The 21,664-nt window shown below is 42.5% G+C and overlaps 1 protein-coding gene across 3 annotated transcripts in view; it reads left to right on the forward strand.

Moving 5' to 3' along the window:
• Window positions 1-715: 715 nt before the first annotated feature.
• OCA2 (OCA2 melanosomal transmembrane protein) overlaps window positions 716-21,664 on the forward strand; it is a 423,655-nt gene continuing 402,706 nt past the window's right edge. For 2 of the 3 annotated variants that reach the window (XM_057494742.1, XM_057494744.1), the window contains exon 1: window positions 717-834. The gene's annotated coding sequence lies outside the window, so the exon portion shown is untranslated. Of the gene's footprint in view, window positions 835-21,664 lie in introns of all 3 variants that reach the window. The other variant, XM_057494743.1, reaches the window with a different exon arrangement.

The following is a 21,664-nucleotide window of genomic DNA, read 5'->3' on the forward strand; positions in this document are numbered from 1 at the left end:
TATTTGGGTTCTGCGTGTTACATGCTGGGTAAGCCAAGAAGCCTCTGACTTCTTGCCACTCCTTGGATAGAACCCTGAGGGCCAGCTACCTGGCCCATGGTGCCTGTGTGCTGTGTGTGTCCATCATGTGTGTTGGTGTGTGTGTGTGGTGATGTGTCTCTCTGTGCATCTGTTTGTATTTCTGTGTGTGTGTCTGTGTCCGTGTGTGTCCCTGTCTCTATGTGTAGGTGATTTGTGTCTACTCTCTGCTTGTGGTATGTATGTCCCTGTGTGTATGTGTAGTTGGTGTGTATGTGTGTGTCTGTGTGTGTCTGTGTTTCCTTGTGTGTAGCAAGCTTTCCCTCTGTCACTCCGGTGACAGCCCGAGGCTAGAGGGGAAGAGGCAATGAGAAAAGAAAAGGAGCACTAGTCAGGGCTATCAGCTCGAGCAGACAACTCTTAAAATGGCAAACAGAAAAGTAGGCAGTGTGTTTGCTTACTTGTTCATGTTCTGAGGGAGAAACCTGTTTTGGTACTTGGCTGCTTTTATAGAGTCGAATCTGGAATGGGTACAGCCGGCGGAGGTTGCCCAACTTTCAGAGAGGGGTCTGACCTTTCACTCAGAGCCTCTTTTCTTCGTTTCTTGACGGCTCTCCTGCAGCTCTTGGGGTGAGCGGGGCCCCTCCTCCTGGTCCTGCCAGCCACTCTGGGGGGTGGCCAGCAGATGACGTCTGTGGGCGTGGCTGAGCCGGGCCCCTGCCCTGGCCTGCACACAGCTCCCTTACTCTGAAGACCGCACGCCTGCCATTCACCACGCAGTGCTGTCAGTCTGGATGTACAGCTTCACTCTTGGAGGTGAGAGCTCCCCTATTCTGGGAGGTAAGCAGGGTTTAATAAGGCTGTGCTGGATTGTTGCTTTACAGAGCAGGGAAGTCGGTCTGAGGGCGAGTGTGCACAGGTGTGCAAGACTGAGCAGCTGGTGTGAGCACGCGGCACTCTGCCACCCCAAGCTTTTTCAGAGTCTACAGAGTGGCTCACTGGGAGGCAGGACCCAGGATAATGTGGGTCCCCACCGTGGACTGGGGGGCATGGGGACCCTGGGGAGGAGAGTTTGGAAATGTTCAGGCAGCGAATGTTCTGCTTGGACCGCAGGGCGGCATGAGCTCCCACGCCGGCTGCACACACGTGAGCACTGGTCAGGCGTTTCTGTGGAATGGAATGCACTGGGGGGAGAGCACTAAATCCCTCAGAGCTGCTTCTCCTTCCCCTGGCCATGCACGGATTTAATGTTGCCAGCTCTTTCCAAGGACTTTGATGTCAAGCACAGGCGTCCCTAATGCGTGCATGTTCTTGGGTTTACACACCTGGGCCTGTGCCAGGGGCTCGGGCTCAGAACGGGCTGGCACCCCCCGCACAGGGCCTGGCTGCTCGTGAAGCCCCCCAGGCGACCTCTGAGCACCGACGTAGGGGATGTGACAACTCCACAATGTGTAGTGATTCTGAGGAAAAGCAAACAGGAGGTTGTTCACAGGTGTGGGCAGCTGCTCTCTCCCAGCACAAGGCAGTCACTGCAACCTAACTCAACAGGAAATGCCATCCCTGAGGGGGTAGACATGGGGTCTGCTGTCCAGGCCCCTGAGACTGGCCTGCCAGAGTGGGATAGGGGGCCTGAAGGGCTTTAATGCATCTGGCATACTAACTCTCACATTAACTGTTAGTGAGGATTAAGTCTTGTTAAAAACAGCAGAGATGAAAGCTACTTGGTAAGCTGTAAAGAACTGCACAAAAACTGCTTGTTTATTGCAAATTTAGTTTACAAACACTTGAACACATCAGGTGTAAAGTGAGAGTGACTTAGGAACATAGGTTCCTAAAAGTATCATCACACTGATGAAAAGCAAATGCTGATACTGTTCTTGTTCTTTGAGAAGGCCACAAGCCCTGTGGGGTCAGCTGAAGTCCCCACATCAGGGACTGTTGAGGGGGAGAGCGGCTTAGCAGCACCCACAGCTGCGACACTTGGGAAAGGTTTCCAGTCGGAGGCCAGGTGGTCTTGTGTGCATTATGGAAAGATCCCTGTGGTTGGGTGGTGCTGAGCAGCCAGGGAGCTCCAGAAAGCCACATTAAAGTCCCGTCCACCAAGATGTGGCTGCACCGCCAGAGTGGTGGGGGCGAGGCGTCTACACGGTGAGGGCAGTTACCAGGGGAGGCTCCCAGGTTGTGCTGGGTGAACTGGAAGGATGGTGGGACCAGTCTCAGGGCCCTGAGGAAGGGCCAGGAGTGGCCTTAGCCAGCTTGGGGGTGTTTGGGCACCTTTGAGACATCAAGGGAGAGGAGGGCATCTGGACACAGTCATCTATGCCACAGAGGGGATCTTGGTGGGGTCATTAGTGCATGGGTGAGATGGAAGCCCCTAGGGAGAGGGGAAAGAAGGGCCTTTACGGGGCAGGGGAGACTGCTACGGAGACTTCTTGAGGGGCGGGAAAAGGGGAGGACGACGCAGAGGAGGTGGACTGGAGAGGAGAGATGGAGCAGTGTACGACTCCGCGACTTCCCACCTTCCCTATGTACTGGAAACACAAGGAGAGACCCCACCGACCGGGTCTCTCTGGGTAGTTTCCCGGGCAATGCACATACTTGCGGGTTGCATTTTCCGGAGTTTAGATTGAAGGTTTTGTTTGCAACTGTGCTGCCTGGCTGGGCGCGGAGGCCCTTCTGCGGGCTCCCGTGACCCCGCCACACACTCAGGAGTGGACTGTCGCGGCTGGGATGCAGGCCTGGGTTCAGGGCCAGACTGACGGCAAGGTGGGGGTGGGGCGCCCCCATGGTCCCGGCGCGGCCACTACTGCTCACGCGCGCAAACGGCGCACTCCGCAGGGATGCGAGTCAATACCCGCCTGCGCCGGTTCCTCTTCGGGGACGGTTTGCACGGTGGGCAAAAGCCAATCACACAGTAGCACAGACTTAGGGCAGCCCGGAATGCGGTGGAAGGGGTGGCCTCCCCGCGGGCCAGGGGTGCAGAGCGGCCGGGTTCCTGGAACATAGTCCACCGGGCGTCCCACACAGCCTCCCCGCCCCAGGCTCCTGTGCACAGTCCCGGTGGCTCGGTGGAGACAAGTCTAAAAGGGATTACAGCTCATGCTGTTTGACTGAACTGTTCAGAAGCTTTTAACCAAATATACAACTTGCAACACCCATCTGAATGAATAAGCGGTCAGACTGTGCGGTCTGCAGTGGGCTGGGGGCTCAGCCGCACTCTGCTGCCCAGGGGTAAACACGGCTTTCCGCAGGGCAGGCTGAGGAGTAGGCCGACCCTTGGCTGGCCCTCACGGGCTTGCCCGCCCTGGGCTGCGTCTGCCCCTTCCCCAGGGATCCTCGACTGGAAGGTTCACTGCAGCCACGCTCCCTCGGACACAGCCACGCCTCTTAGCACAAACCACGCCCACTCACGCGAACACGCCTCTAGGGTACCGCCGAGCCCCGGGACGCAGCCACGCCCCTAGCCACCCCGGGCCGCTGACGCGAGCAGGCGGACGCCAGGCGTTGAGTGAAGCCGAGGGACCAGGCGGAGGGCAGCCCGGGACTCCGGTGTTGTCTCTGGGCTGCAGACTGCCCACAAGGGCAGAGCCATTTCTTCTTAGTAGCAGTTTTCACAGCAGCCAGTGTGCTTTCCGCTTCTCTTTTCATTACTGTGTTACGTCCAACGATGAAACAACTTGAAGACAAGTGTTCTCAGCATTTACGTGGAGCGTGTCCACGCGATGCGTCTTGCCGCTGCTGACGTGTGCACGCTGAGCCTGCGTGACAGCCTTACTCCGGACCTCGGCCCGTCCAGGCGTCGGGCCCGTCGGGAAGAGGGCTGGCGGGCTCGGAGCGGAGGTTCCTGGCCTCACACCTCCGCCTGGGCTCTGCGCCTCAGGGCCAGCGAACCTCACCGTGGGAGCCGTCAGGGGCGCTCAGGCCCGTCGGGAGCCCCCGGGGGCAAGCTCTCACTGGGCCCCCTTTCTTGGGCCTCATTTGTCGGGCCATCCCTTCAGGCCCGAGTGGTCCACAACTTTACAGACCAAATGGGAAGGGGCTCCCGGCAGGACCCCCGGTCCCCCCCAGCTCGACCCTGTGCAGGGTTCCCGGGCCTCCGCCCCGCCCGTGCCCCGGGCGGTAGCCGGATGAGACCCTCCCCACTTGGTCCGGGCAGTGGGCTGGGCAAGCGCAGGGGGGCTAGAAAGTGCTGAGCCTGGGCGCAGAGGAAGCTACGGGCACGGGACTCAGCAAAGGGCAGCTTGGCCCTAGAGACAGACATCCCAGCGAGTGACCAGCGTTTGAAGCCCGGCTGAGATCCCCAGGGGGAGAGGCCTAGGGCGGAGGTTGGGAGGAGGGGAAGAAGCCTGCAGGGGGGAGGAGGAAGAGCCCCCGGTCCAGGGAGACCCTGAGCCGCAAGGGGACAGTGCGGGAGAGGCTGTGGGAACCCCAAACAGCGCCAGAGCTTGTGGGTCACTGCAGATGACCCTGACTAGATTGTTTTCCGGTAAGTTGGAGGCACATGAGCTTGATTTAGGTGGGTTCAAGAAAGAAAGAAGTGAATACAACAGTCTTGAGAAGTTGTGTTACAAGGACAGGAGAGAAATCGGGTAGTGGCTGGAGGAGTCCATGAAACAGGGCGATTATTCTTTTTTTTTTTTTAGGTAATTGTAAATTTACATGCACTGTAAGAGGTAATACAGAGAGATCCCGTGTACCATTTCCCCATTTCCCCCCGTGGTGACATCTTGCCAGCCTGTGGTCTGATATTACAACCGGCATATTCATCTGGACATAAGATACAAAATTCCCACCGGGCACCCAACTTTTACAGCCACATTCACATCCCTTCTGCCTGCACCTCCTGCTTAACTCCTGGCAACCACTAATCTGTTCTCCATTTCTGTAACTTTGTCATTTCAAGAATGCTATACACTGGGAATCACAGTATAACCTTTGAGGAATAGCTCTCCCCATCCCCCCGCTGCTCCCCTTGGTAGATTCATGCATGTTTCTTATATCAATAGTTTATGCCTTTCTTTTAATGAGTAGGAATTCATGGTGTGGATGGCCACAGTTTGTTTAACCACTCATCCATTGACAGGAAACTAGGTTGTTTCCAATTTTGGACTATTATGGATAAAGCTGCTATGAACATTCCTGTAGGGGTTTTTGTGTGAATGTAGGTTTCATTTATTAGGTATAAATGTCCAGGAGGGCAATTGCTGGGTTGTACCTTAATTAGTCTTTTAAAAACTGTCAAACTACTTTCCAGATGTCTATACCATTTTACATTCCCAGCAGCAATGTGTGAAGCTTTAGTCTCTGCATCTTCTGTCAGCTTTTGCTATTGTCTTTATTCATTTTAGCCATTCTCCTGGGCATGTAGGGATGTGTCATTGAAGTTTTAATTTGCATTTTCCTAATGGCTAATTATGTTGGACATCTATGTTGAATTGCTTTTGCATCTTGTCAAAGTCCACTGAGCATATTTGTGTGGGTCTATTTCTGGGTCTATTTCTATGTCTGATCTGTTCCATTGATACATGTGTGTATGTCTCTGCTTATATCACACACTCCTGGTTACTGTAATTATACAGTGTATCTTGCAATTGGGTAAATTGGTTCCTTCCATTTTAATATTTCTTTTTCAGATTGTTTTAGTTATTCTAGATCATTTGCTTTTCCATATGAATTTTAGAATAATCTTGTTTATATCTACAAAAAAACTTGCTGGAATTTTGATAGGAATTGTATTGAATCTGTATATCAGTTTGGGGAGAATTGACATCTTTATGTTGAGTCTTCCAAACCATAGGTGTGATTTGTCTTTCCATTTATTTAGATTTTCTTTGATTTCTTTCATCAGCGTTGTATAGTTTTCAGCATATGAGTTGGCATATGAGTTTTATTAGATATACATCTAAATATTTAATTATTTTTTAACAATTACACATGTATTTTTATTTTGATGTGAGCTTGTTCATTGATATATATAGATATAGATTTAAAAACACTTATCTTATTTGCTGTGACTTTGATGAACTCACCCACTCGTTCTATGAGTTTCTTGTAGTTATTTGGGGTTTTTTAAATATAGAAAATCATACCATCTGTAAATTGGGATTATTTCTTTATTTCTGCTCTCTATGCCTTTGTTTTCTTTTCTTGCTTCATTGCGCTGGTTAGAATTTCTAGTACTATGTTGAATAGGAGTGGTAAGGGTGGACATCCTTTCCTTGTTTCTTATCTTGGCAGGAAAACTTCAGGTTTCTTATCACTAAGTATGATGTTAGCTATAGATTCTTTGCAGATGTTCTTTATCAAGTTGAAGAACTTCCCCTCTATTTCTATTTTTCTTAGAGTTTTTATCATGAGTGGGTGTTGAATCGTGTCAAATGCTTTTTATGCATCATTGATCTGATCGTGATTTTTCTTTAGACTATAAATACAGTAGATGATATTGATTGATGTTTTTATTAGCTTTATTGAGATAATTAACAAACCATACAATTCACCAATTTAAAGGGTACAATCTAGTGGTTTTCAGTATATTCACTGAATTGGGTGATTACCACTGCAATCAATTTTTGAACATTTTTGCCAACGCAAAATGAAACCCTATATACATTGTCATTCTTCATTTCCCTTGGTTCATGCCCTCCTTCCCTAACCCTAGGCAACCACTAATCTACTTTCTGTCTCTGTAGATTTATGTATTTGGAAAATGTCATATATAAATGGAATCAGGCAATATGTGATCTTTTATAGCTGGCTGCTTTCACTTAAAATAATGTTCTCAAAGTTTGTCCATGCTATAGTATGTATCAGTACACTATTCTTTCTCATTGTTGAATAATATTCCATTGTATGGTAATACCACACTTTATCCATTAATCAAGTTGTTTCCACTTTTTGAGTATTATGAACATTGCATCTGTGAATATTAATTTAATATTCATGCACAAGTTTTTGTGTAGACATATGTTTCCATTCCTCTTAAGTATATACCTAGAAGTAGAATTACTGGTTTGTATAGTAGCTATATTTATCATTGGTAAATGTGTGAACACTGAACCAGCTTTGCATCCCTGGAATAAACCCTAGTTGGTTATGGTGTATAATTCTTTTTATATATTGCTGAAATTCCTTTGCTAATATTTTAAGGATTTTTGCATCATAGTCATTCAAGATGTTGGTCTGTAGTTTCCCTTTTTCATACTGTGCCTGATTTTGGTATAAGGGTAATAATAGCCTCAAAATTAATGGAAAGTGTAACTTATCTTCTGTTTTCTGAGAGAGTTTGGGTAGAAGTCTTGGGTAGACTTAGTGTTAAGTCTTCTTTAAATGATTGGTACACTTTTCCAGTGAAATCATCTGGAGATTTCATTTTTGGGAACTTAAAAATTCAAATATAATTTGCTTAATAGTTAAGGGACTGCTGTTTTATATTGGCTGAGTTATACTTATTTGTGTTTTTTTTTTTTTTTTAATAATTATTTTTTATTGAAGGGTAGTTGACACACAGTATTACATTACATGAGTTTCAAGTGTACAACACAGTGGTAGAACATTTATATACATAATTCTAGGTTCCAGCTATCACCCTACCAGGCTGTTACAATATCTTGACTATATTCCTTATGCTCTACATTACATCCCGGTTACTAATTTATTTTACCATTGGAAGTCTGTCCTTTTTTTTTTTTTTTTTTTTTTTTTTTTGTGAGGGCATCTCTCATATTTATTGATCAAGTGGTTGTTAACGACAATAAAATTCTGTATAGGGGAGTCAATTCTCAATGCACAATCATTATTCCACCCCAAGCCTAATTTTTGTCAGTCTCCAATCTTCTGAGGCATAACAAACAAGTTCTTACATGGAGAACAAATTCTTACATAATGAATAAGTTACATAGTGAACAGTACAAGGGCAGTCATCACAGAAACTTTCGGTTTTGCTCATGCATTATGAACTATAAACAGTCAGTTCAAATATGAATACTCATTTGGTTTTTATACTTGATTTATATGTGGATACCACATTTCTCTCTTTATTATTATTATTTTTAATAAAATGCTGAAGTGGTAGGTAGATACAAGATAAAGGTAGAAAACATAGTTTAGTGTTGTAAGAGAGCACATGTAGATGATCAGGTGTGTGCCTGTAGACTATGTGTTAATCCAAGCTAGACCAGGGCAATAAAACATCCACGTATGCAGAAGATTTCTCTCAGAGCGGGGGGGTGAGGTTCTAAGCCTCACCTCTGTTGATCCCCAATTTCTCACCTGATGACCCCCCTGCGACTGTGCCTGTCTTAGGTTGTTCCTCCCTTGAGGAATCTTACCCGTCTCTGGCTAACCAGTCATCTTCCGGGGCCATACAGGGAAATGTGAAGTTGGTAAGTGAGAGAGAAGCCTTATTGTTTGAAAAAGTTAGCTTTTTACTTCTTTGCATATTTATGCCCTGTGGCTTCTATGCCCAGCATTTGTCTTGAGGTATCTTTACCACTTGGAAGAATTATGATACTCGGTAAATTTGATATGAGGCACGAATTCTATTTAAGGGTTGTAATTAGGAAGGAAGAAGAAAAGCTATAGAAGTAGCAGGCGGAAGAAAACATGGGAAGATTGATTATTTCTTTGATATATCTTCTTGTAGAGTAACTTCAGCATGTATAGGTTTTAAGCTACTACTTAAATTGCACACACACATTAACATAATAGGAGTATAGTTACATAACCAAAGCATATCTGTAATTACCAGCCATCTGCAGTGAAACCAAGAAAACCAGTTAGGCACCTTAGGCATTTGTGAAAACTTATCTATGATATGGTGGATATTGTCCAACTGAACTAGAACAGTCTGAGAGAAATCAGACAAATTAAAACAACCCCTTATTTGTGTTTTTTAAAGAATTCTTCACTAAGTTTCCAAATTTATGTGTGTAGTGTTGTTCAAAACATTCCATTATTAACCTTTTGATGTCACCAGGGTTTGTAGTGACAATCCCCATTTTATGCCTGACATTGGTAATTTATAGTCTTTCATTTTCATTTTGTTGTTTGTACTAGAGGCTTGACAATTCTATTGATGTTTCAAAGAACCAGCCAACTGTTTCACTGATTTTCTCCTTTATTTTTCTGTTTTCTATTATTGATTTTTGCTCTATGTTTCTTCCTTCTGCTTGCTTTGGGTTTATTTTGGACTTATTCTAGGTTATTGAGATGAGAGCTTAGATGTTTGATTTGAGACTTTTTCTCCTTAGTAATATGAAGATTTAGTGTTATAAATTTCCCTCTTATGACTGCTTTAGCTATATTCCACATATTTTCATATTGTATTTTCATTTTTGTTCAGCTCAATATAATTTTGATTTTCCTTGAGACTTTCTCTTTGACTCCTGGATTATTTAGAAGAATGTTTAATTTCCAAGTATGCTGATTTTCCACCTGTCTTTCTGTTATTAAACTCTAATTTGATTCCACTGTGGCTGTATAACACATTTTGTATGATTGTAGCTCTTCTAAATGTGTTGAGGTTTGCTTTATATCTCAAGGTGTGGCCTATCTTGGTTCTGTGGGCATTTGGAAGAATGTTTTGCTGTGTTTGGGTGGAGTGTTCCATAAGTATTAATTAGATCCTGTTGGTTGATGGTGGTGTTCAGTTTTCTATATCCTTGCTGATTTTCTGTCTAGTTCTACCTATTGGTGAGAGAGAAATGAAATCTCCAAATATATATACTTATATATATAGGTGTATATGAATATATACTATGTACAATTCTACATGTCTCTTTCTCCTTTCAATTCTACTAGTTTTGGCATCACATGTTTTGCAACTGTGTTGTTTGGTACCTATATAATTAGGATTTCTATGTCTTCTTGGTAAATGGACTCTTTTATCATTATACAATGTCTCTCTTTCTGTCCCCAGTAATTTTCTTAGCTTAAAAGTCTACTGCTCTTGTGCCACTTATGTGCTTTCTTAGATTGTTTGAATTATATCTTTCTTCATCCTTTTACTTTTAGCCTACCAATACTGTTGTTTTTGAAGTGAATTTCATGTAGTTTACATATAGTTGAGTCATGTTTTTAATCCACTCTGCCAGTCTCTGTCTTTTAATTGTTGATTCGAAACATTTATATTCAGTGCAATTTAAATTTTAACACTGTGGTTACTTGAACATATTTCACAATTCTGTTTTGATTTATTTATACTATTCTTGAGTGTATCTCTTTAATAGCTTTAAAGTGGTTTCTTTTTTTAAATTTTAATTTTGGTATCTACAATTTACAGTAACATGAGGAACATTATGTTTAATAGACTCTCCCCATCACCAAGTCCCCCCCACAAACCCCATTACAGTCACTGTCCATCAGCGTAGTAAGATGCTGTAGAATCACTACGTCTTCTCTGTTTGCACAGCCCTCCCTGTGCCCCCCCATTATACATGCTAATCGTAATGCCCCCTTTCTTCCCCCCTTTTATCCCCCCTTCCCACCCATCTTCCCCAGTCCCTTTACCTTTGGTAACTGTTACTCCATTGTTGGGTTCTGTGATTCTGCTGCTGTTTTTTCCTTCAGTATTTTCTTTGTTCTTATACTCCACATATGAGTGAAATCATTTGGTACTTGTCTTTCTCCACCTGGCTTTTGCTTCCCTTGCCCAGGGAGATAATGTTCATGAAGAAGTCGCTCATGTTTATGTCCAAAAGTTTTTTGCCTATGTTTTTTACCAAGAGTTTTATGATTCCATAACTTACATTCAAGTCTTTGATCCATTTCAAATTTACTTTTGTGTATGGGGTTAGACAATGATCCAGTTTCATTCTCTTACAGGTAGCTGTCCAGTTTTGCCAATACCAGCTGTTAAGGAAGCTGTCATTTCCCCATTGTATGTCCATGGCTCCTTTATCATATATTAATTGGCCATATATGTTTGGGTTAATGTCTGGAGTCTCTAATCTATTCCACTGGTCTGTGGGTCTGTTCTTGTGCCAGTACCAAATTGTCTTGATTACTGTGGCTTTGTAGTAGAGCTTGAAGTTGGGAACTGAGATCCCCCCCAGTTTATTCTTCCTTCTCAGGATTGCTTTGGCTAATCAGGGTCTTTGGTGTTTCCATATGAATTTTTGAACTATTTGTTCCCGTTCGTTGAAGAATGCTGTTGGTAATTTGATAGGCATTGTATCAAATCTGTATATTGCTTTTGGCAGGATGGCCATTTTATGATATTAATTATTCCTAGCCACGAGCATGGGATGAGTTTCCATTTGTTAGTGGTCTCTTTAAGTTCTCTTAAGAGTGTCTTGTAGTTTTCAGGGTATAGGTCTTCACTTTCTTGGTTAGGTTTATTCCTAGGTATTTTATTCTTTTTGATGCAATTGTGAATGGAATTGTTTTCCTGACTTCTCTTTCTGTTAATTCATTGTTAGTGTATAGGAAAGCCACAGATTTCTGTGTGTTAATTTTGTATCCTGAAACTTTGCTGAATTCCAATATTAGTTTTGGTAGTTTTGGGTGGAGTCTTTAGGGATTTTTACGTACAATATCATGTCATCTGCAAATAGTGACAGTTTGACTTCTTTACCAATCTGGATTCCTTATATTTCTTTGTTTTATCTAATTGCCGTGGCTAGGACCTCCAGTACTATGTTGAATAACAGTGGGGAGAGTGGGCATCCCTGTCTTGTTATCGATCTTAGAGGAAAAGCTTTCAGCTTCTCGCTGTTCAGTATGATGTTCGTTTTGGGTTTATCATATATGGCCTTTATTATGTTGAGGTACTTGCCCTCTATACCCATTTTGTTGAGAGTTTTTATCATGAATGGGTGTTGAATTTTGTCGAATGCTTTTTCAGTGTCTATGGGGATGATCATGTGGTTTTTGTCTTTCTTTTTGTTGATGTGTTGGATGATGTTGATGGATTTTCGAATGTTGTACCATCCTTGCATCCCTGGGATGAATCCCACTTGATCATGGTGTTTGATCCTCTTGATGTATTTTTGAATTCGGTTTGCTAATATTTTGTTGAGTATTTTTGCATCTATGTTCATCAGGGATATTGGTCTGTAATTTTCTTTTTTTGTGGGGTATTTGCCTGGTTTTGGTATTAGAGTGATGCTGGCTTCATAGAATGAGTTTGGAAGTGTTCCCACGTCTTCTGTTTTTTGGAAAACTTTATGGAGAATGGGTATTATGTCTTCTCTGTATGTCTGATAAAATTCAGCGGTGAATCCATATGGCCCAGGGGTTTTGTTCTTGGGTAGTTTTTTGATTACCGCTTCAGATTCTTTGCTGGTAATTGGTCTGTTTAGATTTTCTGTTTCTTTTTGGGTCAGTCTTGGAAGGTTGTATTTTTCTAGGAAGTTGTACATTTCTTCTAGGTTTTCTAGCTTGTTGGCATATAGATTTTCATAGTATTCTCTGAAAATTTTTTGCATTTCTGTGGGGTCCATTGTGATTTTTCCTCTCTCATTTCTGATTCTGTTGATATGTGTAGATTTGCTTTTTCTCTTAATAAGTCTGGCTAGTGGTTTATCTATTTTGTTTATTTTCTCAAGGAACCAGCTCTTAGTTTCATTGATTTTTTTTCTATTGTTTTATTGTTCTCAATTTTATTTATTTCTTCTCTGATCTTTATTTTGTCCCTCCTTCTGCTGACTTTAGGCCTCATTTGTTCTTCTTTTTCCAATTTAGATAATTGTGGTGTTAGACTATTCATTTGGGATTGTTCTTCCTTCTTTAAATCTGCCTGAATTGCTATATACTTTCCTCTTAAGACTGTTTTTGCTGTGTCCCACAGAAGTTGGGGCTTTGTGTTGTTGTCATTTGTTTCCATATATTGCTTGGTCTCTATTTTAATTTGTTTGTTGATCCATTGATTATTTAGGAGCATGTTGTTAAGCCTCCATGTGTTTGTGAGCCTTTTTGGTTTCTTTGTACAGTTAATTTCTAGTTTTTTTGCCTTTATGGTCTGAGAAGTTGGTTGGTAGAATTTTAATCTTTTTCAATTTACTGAGTCTCTTTTTGTGGCCTAGTATGTCATCTATTCTGGAGAGTGTCCCATGTGCACTCGAGAAGTATATGTATTCTGCTACTTTTGGGTGTAGGGTTCTGTAGATGTCTGTTAAGTCCATCTGTTCTTGTGTGTTGGTCAGTGCCTCTGTGTCCTTACTTATTTTCTGTCTGGTGGATCTGTCCTTTGGGGTGAGTGGTGTGTTAAAGTCTCCTAAAATGAATGCATTGCATTCTATTTCCTCCTTTAATTCTGTTAGTATTTGTTTCACATATGTTGGTGCTCCTGTATTGGGTGCATATATATTTGTAATGGTTATATCCTCTTGTTGGACTGACCCCTTTATCATTATATAATGTCCTTCTTTATCTCTTGTTACTTTCTTTGTTTTGATGTCTATTTTGTCTGATACCAGTACTACCACACCTCCTTTTTTCTCCCTATTGTTTGCATGAAATGTCTTTTTCCATCCCTTGACTTTTCGTCTGTGTATGTCTTTGGGTTTGAGGTGTGTCTCCTGTAAGCAGCATATAGTTGGGTCTTTCTTTTTTATCCATTCTATTAGTCTGTGTATTTTGATTGGTGCATTCAGTCCATTTACACGTAGGGTGATTATTGAGAGATATTTACTTATTGCCATTGCAGGCTTTAGATTCGTGGTTACCAAAGGTTCAAGGTTTGCTTCTTTACTATCTTACTATCTAACTTAACTCACTTATTAAGGTATTGTAAGCACAGTCTGATGATTCTTTCCTTCTGTTCTTGTTTCTCCTCCTCCATTCTTTATATGTTAGGTGTTTTATTCTGTTTTCTTTTGCATTTCCTTTGACTCCTTTTGTGAGTAGTTGATTTTATTTTTTTGCCTTTAGTTAGTATTTGGTTGGTCTGCTTTCTTTGCTGTGATTTTATTTTCTCTGGTGACATCTATTTAGCCTTAGGAGTGCTTCCATCTAGAGCAGTCCCTCTAAAATACCCTGTAGAGTTGGTTTGTGGGAGGCAAATTCCCTTAACTTTTGCTTGTCTGGGAATTGTTTAATCCCTCCTTCATATTTAAATGATAATCGTGCTGGATACAGTATCCTTGGTTCAAGGCCCTTCTGTTTCATTGCATTAAATATATCATGCCTTTCTCTTCTGGCCTGTAAGGTTTCTGTTGAGAAGTCTGATGATAGCCTGATGGGTTTTCCTTTGTAGGTGACCTTTTATCTCTCTCTGGCTGCCTTTAATACTCTGTCCTTGTCCTTGATCTTTGCCATTTTAATTATTATGTGTCTTGGTCTTGTCCGCCTTTGGTCCCTTCTATTGGAGGTTCTGTTGGCTTCCGTGGTCTGAGAGACTATTTCCTCTCCCAGTTTGGGGAAGTTTTCAGCAATTATTTCTTCAAATATACTTTCTATCCCTTTTTCTGTCTCTTCTTCTTCTGGTACCCCTATGATGTGAATATTGTTCCATTTGGATTGGTCACACAGTTCTCTTAATATTCTTTCACTCCTGGATGTCCTTTTATCTCTCTCTGCATCAGCTTCTCTGCATTCCTGTTCTCTGATTTCCATTAATGGCCTCGTGCACCTCATCCAGTGTGCTCTTAAGTCCTTCCAGAGATTGTTTAATTTCTGTATTCTCCCTCTGTACTTGCTCCTTTAGCTCTTGCATATTTCTCTGAAGATCCATCAGCATGGTTATGACCTTTATTTTGAATTCTTTTTCAGAGAGATTGGTTAAGTCTATCTCCCCAGGCCCTCTCTCGGGGGTTGTCTGGGTATTTTTGGACTGGATCAAATTCTTCTGCCTTTTCATGGTGATAGCGGTGGCTGTTGGCAGGTAGCATGTGTGTCAGCTGGGAGAACAAAGTCCTTTCCTGCTTGCTGGATGCCTTGCCCTTCTCCGCTGCCTGTGTCAGTTACCCACACTCCTGGAGCAGCCTCCGGGTTAAGCCCATAAGCTGCTGTGGGCGAGGTCTCCGTCAGAGTAGCGCAGAGCCCTTCAGGGAGTAGCAGGCGTGCCAGGTGTGCTCTCCTGCGAAAGCCGCTCACCCACTAAGCAGCTGTGTGCTGGCTGCAGCCTTTGGGTCTAGCCTGGGCAGCTGTGTGCCGGGCTGAGATGCTGGGTGGTGCTGGGGTCATGGCTACTCCTGGGCCGCTTGTCTGCCGCCGCTGCTGGCACCCACGGGCCAGTCCCAGGCTGCTCAGCTGCTGACACCGTGGACGTGCAGAGACCTCTCCTGGGCCCCTCTGGTGCCACCGCCGCCGGCATGTCCATTTCACTTGGCCGCTGCCGCCTCAGGCTTGCACAGGCTGCTCTGCCACCACCGCCGCAAGCTTGTGCGGCCCTTTCCCTGGCCACTTGGCTGCTGCCACCGTGGGCTCACACAGGCCACACCTGGGCCCCTCTGGTACCACTGCCACCGGCTTGTGTGGCCACTCTCCCCCTACTGGGCCACTGTGTCAGGGTCCGTGCCAGTTGGAATGACTGGCAGGCTGCTTATCACTGTGAGGGGCTTCAGAGCTGCGCTGCTGCCCAGGGGGTTTGGACGCCTAGAGTTCCCTGGGATTCCCAGGTGCTGGGCTGAGTGGGACGGGATGACTTCGTCCAGCTGTGAGGCCCCTATCCCTTTAAGACTTGCAAAAAGCACTCGCTTTTCTTCTGTCCCAGGGGTACCAGTTGCGGGAATCCACTCACAGGTTTTGCTTTTGTGTTTCTCTAATATCCAGCACACTGTGCACCGTGTGTCTCTGCTCCCAGTGCAGACTACCAGAGCTGGTTGTTTAGCAGCCCTCGGCCTTCACACCCTCCCTGCTCTGACTCCTTTCTTCCCACAGGGGGGCTGGGGTAGGGGAGCGCTTGGTTCCCGCCGGGCCACGGCTTGTATCTTACCCCCTTCGTGTGATGCTGACTTCTTGCAGATGTAGATGTAGCCTGGCTGTTGTACTGTATCCACTGCTGCCTCTTGTAGGAATATTTGCATTTGTTGTATTTTCAAAAATATATATGATTTTGGGAGGAGATTTCTGCTGAACTACTCACACCACCAACTTGGCTCCTCCTTCTTCTTTGTCCGAATTTACTTTTGTGTATGGGGTTAGACAATGATCCAGTTTCATTCTCTTACAGGTAGCTGTCCAGTTTTGCCAACATCAGCTGTTGAAGAGGCTGTCATTTCCCCATTGTATGTGCATGGCTCCTTTATCGTACATTAGTTGACCATATGTGTTTGGATTAATGTATGGAGTCTCTATACTGTTCCACTGGTCTGTGGGTCTGTTCTTGTGCCAGTACCAAATTGTCTTGATTACTGTGGCTTTGTAGTAGAGCTTGAAGTTGGGGAGTGAGATCCCTCCCTGCACTTTATTCTTCCTTCTCAGGATTGCTTTGGCTACTCGGGGTCTTTGGTGTTTCCGTATGAAGTTTTGAACTGTTTATTCCAGTTCATTAAAGAATGTTATTGGTAATTTGATAGGGATTGTATTAAATCTGTAGATTGCTTTAGGCAGGATGGCCATTTTGACAATATTAATTCTTCCTAGCCAAGAGCATGGGATGAGTTTCCATTTGTTAGTGTCCTCTTTAATTTGTCTTAAGAGTGTCTTGGACATTTCAGGGTATAGGTCTCTCACTTCCTTGGTTAGGTTTATTCCTAGGTATTTTATTCTTTTTGATGCAATTGTGAATGGAATTGTTTTCCTGATTTCTCTTTCTGTTAGTTCATTGTTAGTATATAGGAAAGCCACAGATTTCTGTGTATTAATTCTGTATCCTGCAAACTGCAAAATTCAGACATTAGTTTTAGTAGTTTTGGAGTGGAGTATTTAGGGATTTTTACGTACAATATCATGTTATCTGCAAATAGTGAAAGTTTGACTTCTTCTTTACCAATCTGGATTCCTTGTATTTCTTTGTTTTGTCTGATTGCCATGGCTAGGACCTCCAGTACTATGTTGAATAACAGTGGGGAGAGTGGGCATCCCTGTCTAGTTCCCAATCTGTGAGGAAAAGCTCTCAGCTTCTCGCTGCTCAGTATGATGTTGGCCGTGGGTTTATCATATATGGCCTTTATTATGTTGAGGTAGTTGCCCTTATACCCATTTTGTAGAGAGTTTTTATCATGAATGGGTGTTGAATTTTGTCAAATGCTTTTTCAGCATCTATGGAGATGATCTTGTGGTTTTTGTCCTTCTTTTGTTGATGTGGTGGACGATGTTGATGGATTTTTGAATGTTGTACCATCCTTGCTTCTCTGGGATGAATCCCACTTGGTCATGGTGTATGATCCTTTTGATGTATTTTTGAATTTGGTTTGCTAATATTTTGTTGAGTATTTTTGCATCTACATTCATCAGGGATATTGGTCTGTAATTTTCTTTTTTGGTGGGGTCTTTCCTGGTTTTGGTATTAGGGTGATGTTAGCTTCATAGAATGAGTTTGGGAGTATTCCCACCTCTTCTATTTTTTGGAAAACTTTAAGGAGAATGGGTATTATGTCTTCTCTGTATGTCTGTTAAAATTCCGAGGTAAATCCATCTGGCCCGGGTGTTTTGTTCTTGGGTAGTCTTTTGATTACCGCTTCTATTTCTTTGCTGGTAATTGGTTTGTTTTAATTTTGTGTTTCTTCCTTGGTCAGTCTCGGAAGGTTGTATTTTTCTAGGAAGTTGTGCATTTCTTCTAGATTTTCCAGCTTGCTAGCATATAGGTTTTCATAGTATTCTCTAATAATTCTTTGTATTTCTGTGGGGTCCGTCACGATTTTTCCTTTCTCGTTTCTGATTCTGTTGATGTGTGTTGATTCTCTTTTTCTCTTAATAAGACTGAATAAAGGCTTATCTATCTTGTTTATTTTCTCAGAGAACCAGCTCTTGGTTTCATTGATTTTTTCTATTGTTTTATTGTTCTCAATTTTATTTATTTCTTCTCTGATCTTTATTATGTCCCTCCTTCTGCTGACTTTAGGCCTCATTTGTTCTTCTTTTTCCAATTTAGATAATTGTGACTTTAGACTATTCATTTGGGTTTGTTCTTCCTTCTTTAGATATGCCTAGATTGGTATATACTTTCCTCTTAAGACTGCTTTTGCTGCGTCCCACAGAAGTTGGGGCTTTGTGTTGTTGTTGTCATTTGTTTCCATATATTGCTGGATCTCCATTTTAATTTGGTCATCGATCCATTGATTATTTAGGAGCATGTTGTTAAGCCTCCATGTGTTTGTGAGCCTTTTTGGTTTCTTTGTACAATTTATTTCTAATTTTATCCTTTGTGGTCTGCAAAGTTGGTTGGTAGAATTTCAATCTTTTTGTATTTACTGAGTCTCTTTTTGTGGCCTAGTATGTGGTCTATTCTGGAGAATGTTCCATGTACACTTGAGAACCATGTGTATCCTGCTGGTTTTGCATGTAGAGTTCTGTAGATGCCTATTAGGTCCATCTGTTCTAGTGTGTTGTTCAGTGCCTCTGTGTCCTTACTTATTTTCTGTCTGGTGGATCTGTCCTTTGGAGTGAGTGGTGTGTTGAAGTCTCCTAAAATGAATGCATTGCATTCTATTTCCTCCATTAATTCTATTAGTATTTGTTTCACATATGTTGATGCTCCTGTATTGGGTGCATATATATATTTATAATGGTTATATCCTCTTTTTGGGCTGACCCCTTTGTCAGTATGTAATGTCCTTCTTTATCTCTTGTCACTTTATTTGTTCTGAAGTCTATTTTGTCTGATACTAGTACTCAGCACCTGCTTTTTTCTCCTTGTTGTTTGCATGAAATATCTTTTTCCATCCCTTGACTTTTAGTCTGTGTATGTCTTTGGGTTTGAGGTGTGTTTCTTGTAAGCAGAATATAGATGAGTCTTGCTTTTTTATCCATTCTGTTACTCTGTGTCTTTTTACTTGGTGCATTTAATCCATTTACATTTAGGGTGATTATTGAAAGATATGTACTTATTGCCATTGCAGGTTTTAGATCTGTGGTTACCAAAGGTTCAAGGTTTGCTTCTTTACTATCTACCTGTCTAACTTAACTCACTTACTGAGCTAGTATAAACACATTCTGATCATTCTTTGTTTCTCTCCCTTCTTATTCCTCCTCCTCCATTCTTTATATGTTAGGTGTTTTATTCTGTGCTCTTCTTTGTTTCCTTTGGCTGCTTTTGTGAGTAGTTCATTTTATTTTTTGCCTTTAGTTAGTAATTGGTTGGTGTTCTTTCTTTGCTGTGATTTTATTTTCTCTCTTACATCTATTTAGCCTTAGGAGTGCTTCCAACTAGAGCAGTCCCTCTAAAATACCCTGTAGAGGTGTTTGTGGGAGACAAATTCGCTCAACTTTTGCTTGTCTTGGAATTGTTTAGTCCCTCCTTCATATTTAAATGATAATCGTGCTGGATACAATATCCTTGGATCAAGGCCCTTCTGTTTCATTGCATTAAATATATCATACCATTCTCTTCTGGCCTGTAAGGTTTCTGTTGAGAAGTCTGATGATAGCCTGATGGGTTTTCCTTTGTAGGTGACCTTTTTTCTCTCTGGCTTCCTTTAATACTCTGTCCTTGTCCTTGATCTTTGCCATTTTAATTAGTATGTGCCTTGGTGTTGTCCACCTTTGGTCCCTTCTGTTGGAGGTTCTGTTGGCTTCTGTGGTCTGAGAGACTATTTCCTCCCCCATTTTGAGGAAGTTTTCAGCAATGATTTCTTTAAATACACTTTCTATCCCTTTGTCTGTCTCTTCTTTTTCTGGTACCCCTATGATGCAAATATTGTTCCATTTGGATTGGTCACACAGTTCTCTTAATATTCTCTCATTCCTGGAGATCCTTTTATCTCTCTCTGCATCAGCTTCTATGCGTTCCTGTTCTCTGGTTTCTATTCTATTAATGGCCTCTTGCGCCTCATCCAGTGTGCTCTTATGTCCTTCTAGATACTGCTTTATTTCTGTGTTCTCACTCCCAACTTTAGCTCTTGCATATTTCTCTGCAGGTCCTTAAGTATGGTTATGATCTTTATTTTGAATTCTTTTTCAGGAAGATTGGTTCAATCTATCTAATTAAGCATCGCCAGGCTCCTTCTCAGGGGATGTCTGTGTCTTCTGGTCTGGATGAATTGTGTCAGCACTGAATCATCTTGAAAGTAGATTTTTCCCCAGTTTAACCTCCAGATGAGAACAGAGGCTGATGATGCCTTGAGACTGTAAGAAGAGAACCCAGCTAACTCAGTCCCAACTTAGTTTCCCATAAAAACTCTAAGATTATAGGGGTGTGTTTTTTTAATATACTAATTTTGTGGTACTTTGTTATGTAGCAATAGAAAACTCATACCTCAGGTAAGTTTGACATAATGATTTGGGGCAATTAAGAATAGAGTATTTGCTTGACTGCAGGATCCCAGCTGGAAAGGGGTGTGAAGACACAGAGTGTTTTGCTGACATGGAAGCAGGGAAGCTCCCTGACAGTGAGGGGATCACATAACTGAGCACCAGGAGTGGGAAGCATCATCACTGCAGACGTTAAAGGCAAAAACAGGTAGAGAGAGAGACCTGAACAAAGATTTGACCAAAAGAGAGAGAAGATCTGAACAAAAATTAAAGTTCAAATCTTCAAAGAATGAGGCGATGTCACCAGGGAGATAGTGGATAGTTGTAGTATTAAGGGGAAGATGGTGTATTCCAATGGTGTGTTCTAAAGCAGCTGGGGACTTGAGCAGGGCGAGGAGATAGCAGTGTAGAGCAGGGAGGACACCTCAAACTCTTTGCAGGACTAATTACATAATTTAATTATATAACTTGTGATATGTAAACTATATAATTTGCACTGGGGCCCAGGGCAAAATGAAAATGTGGGACTCCTTGTCCAAAAAGCAGGAAAAAGGTGCTGGTAACAGTATTCAAATATGAAGCTTTTCCTTTCTTCCACAGTCTCTCTATTGTTTTATCAGGGTGTTTCAAAATTGCTCCTTAGTGTCACTATTCTAAGTAAAAAAAAAATTAAAAATCTACCTTATAGCATGGATTTTATCATACATCTTTATGTTATTGCACAACATCAGTTTAAAATGTTAATATGAGAGTATTTAACTTAATTAACAGGTGGAATAATTTAAGTCCTACAATTTGTATTTACATCTCATATGTGCATGTGGATTTTGTTCTTACCAGACAATGGAAACATTGTTGAAACTAACACAAATATCTTTATTTCACTTTCTGATACAAGCACATTCTACCAGCACTCTCGACCTTCCCCTTACTTCTGAATGAGTCATCATTTTCCACATGAGCCGTGGGTTAAAGCAGGGAAATGAGAGCAGTAAGGAAGCACTGAGACTTGCTTGGGCATTTGGGTTTCTTGAAATGCTATAACCTTTCTGTATTTGAAGTGAATTCTGGTTATACCAAAAGGGTGGCCTCTCAGGCTCACAGCACCCACTCAGTCACAGACACAACACACTTACCTTGCACTTGCTTTGCGCCCCCACACATGTCGGGTCCTCCAGAATCTGTGCTCATGGGCACTGTGAGCCTCGATGTGAACCAGGAGCAATGCGAGGATGGCCCACTGATTGCAGCAGCTCTACCTACAGCACATACATTGCTTCTCAATGTTGCAAATCCTGCTAAACTAAAGCTCACAGTGGTTGTCAATTTCATAGCATCCTTACAGCAATCATGA

This window comes from Manis pentadactyla, chromosome 18 (assembly GCF_030020395.1).
Source record: "Manis pentadactyla isolate mManPen7 chromosome 18, mManPen7.hap1, whole genome shotgun sequence".
Classification (NCBI taxonomy): Eukaryota; Metazoa; Chordata; class Mammalia; order Pholidota; family Manidae; genus Manis; species Manis pentadactyla.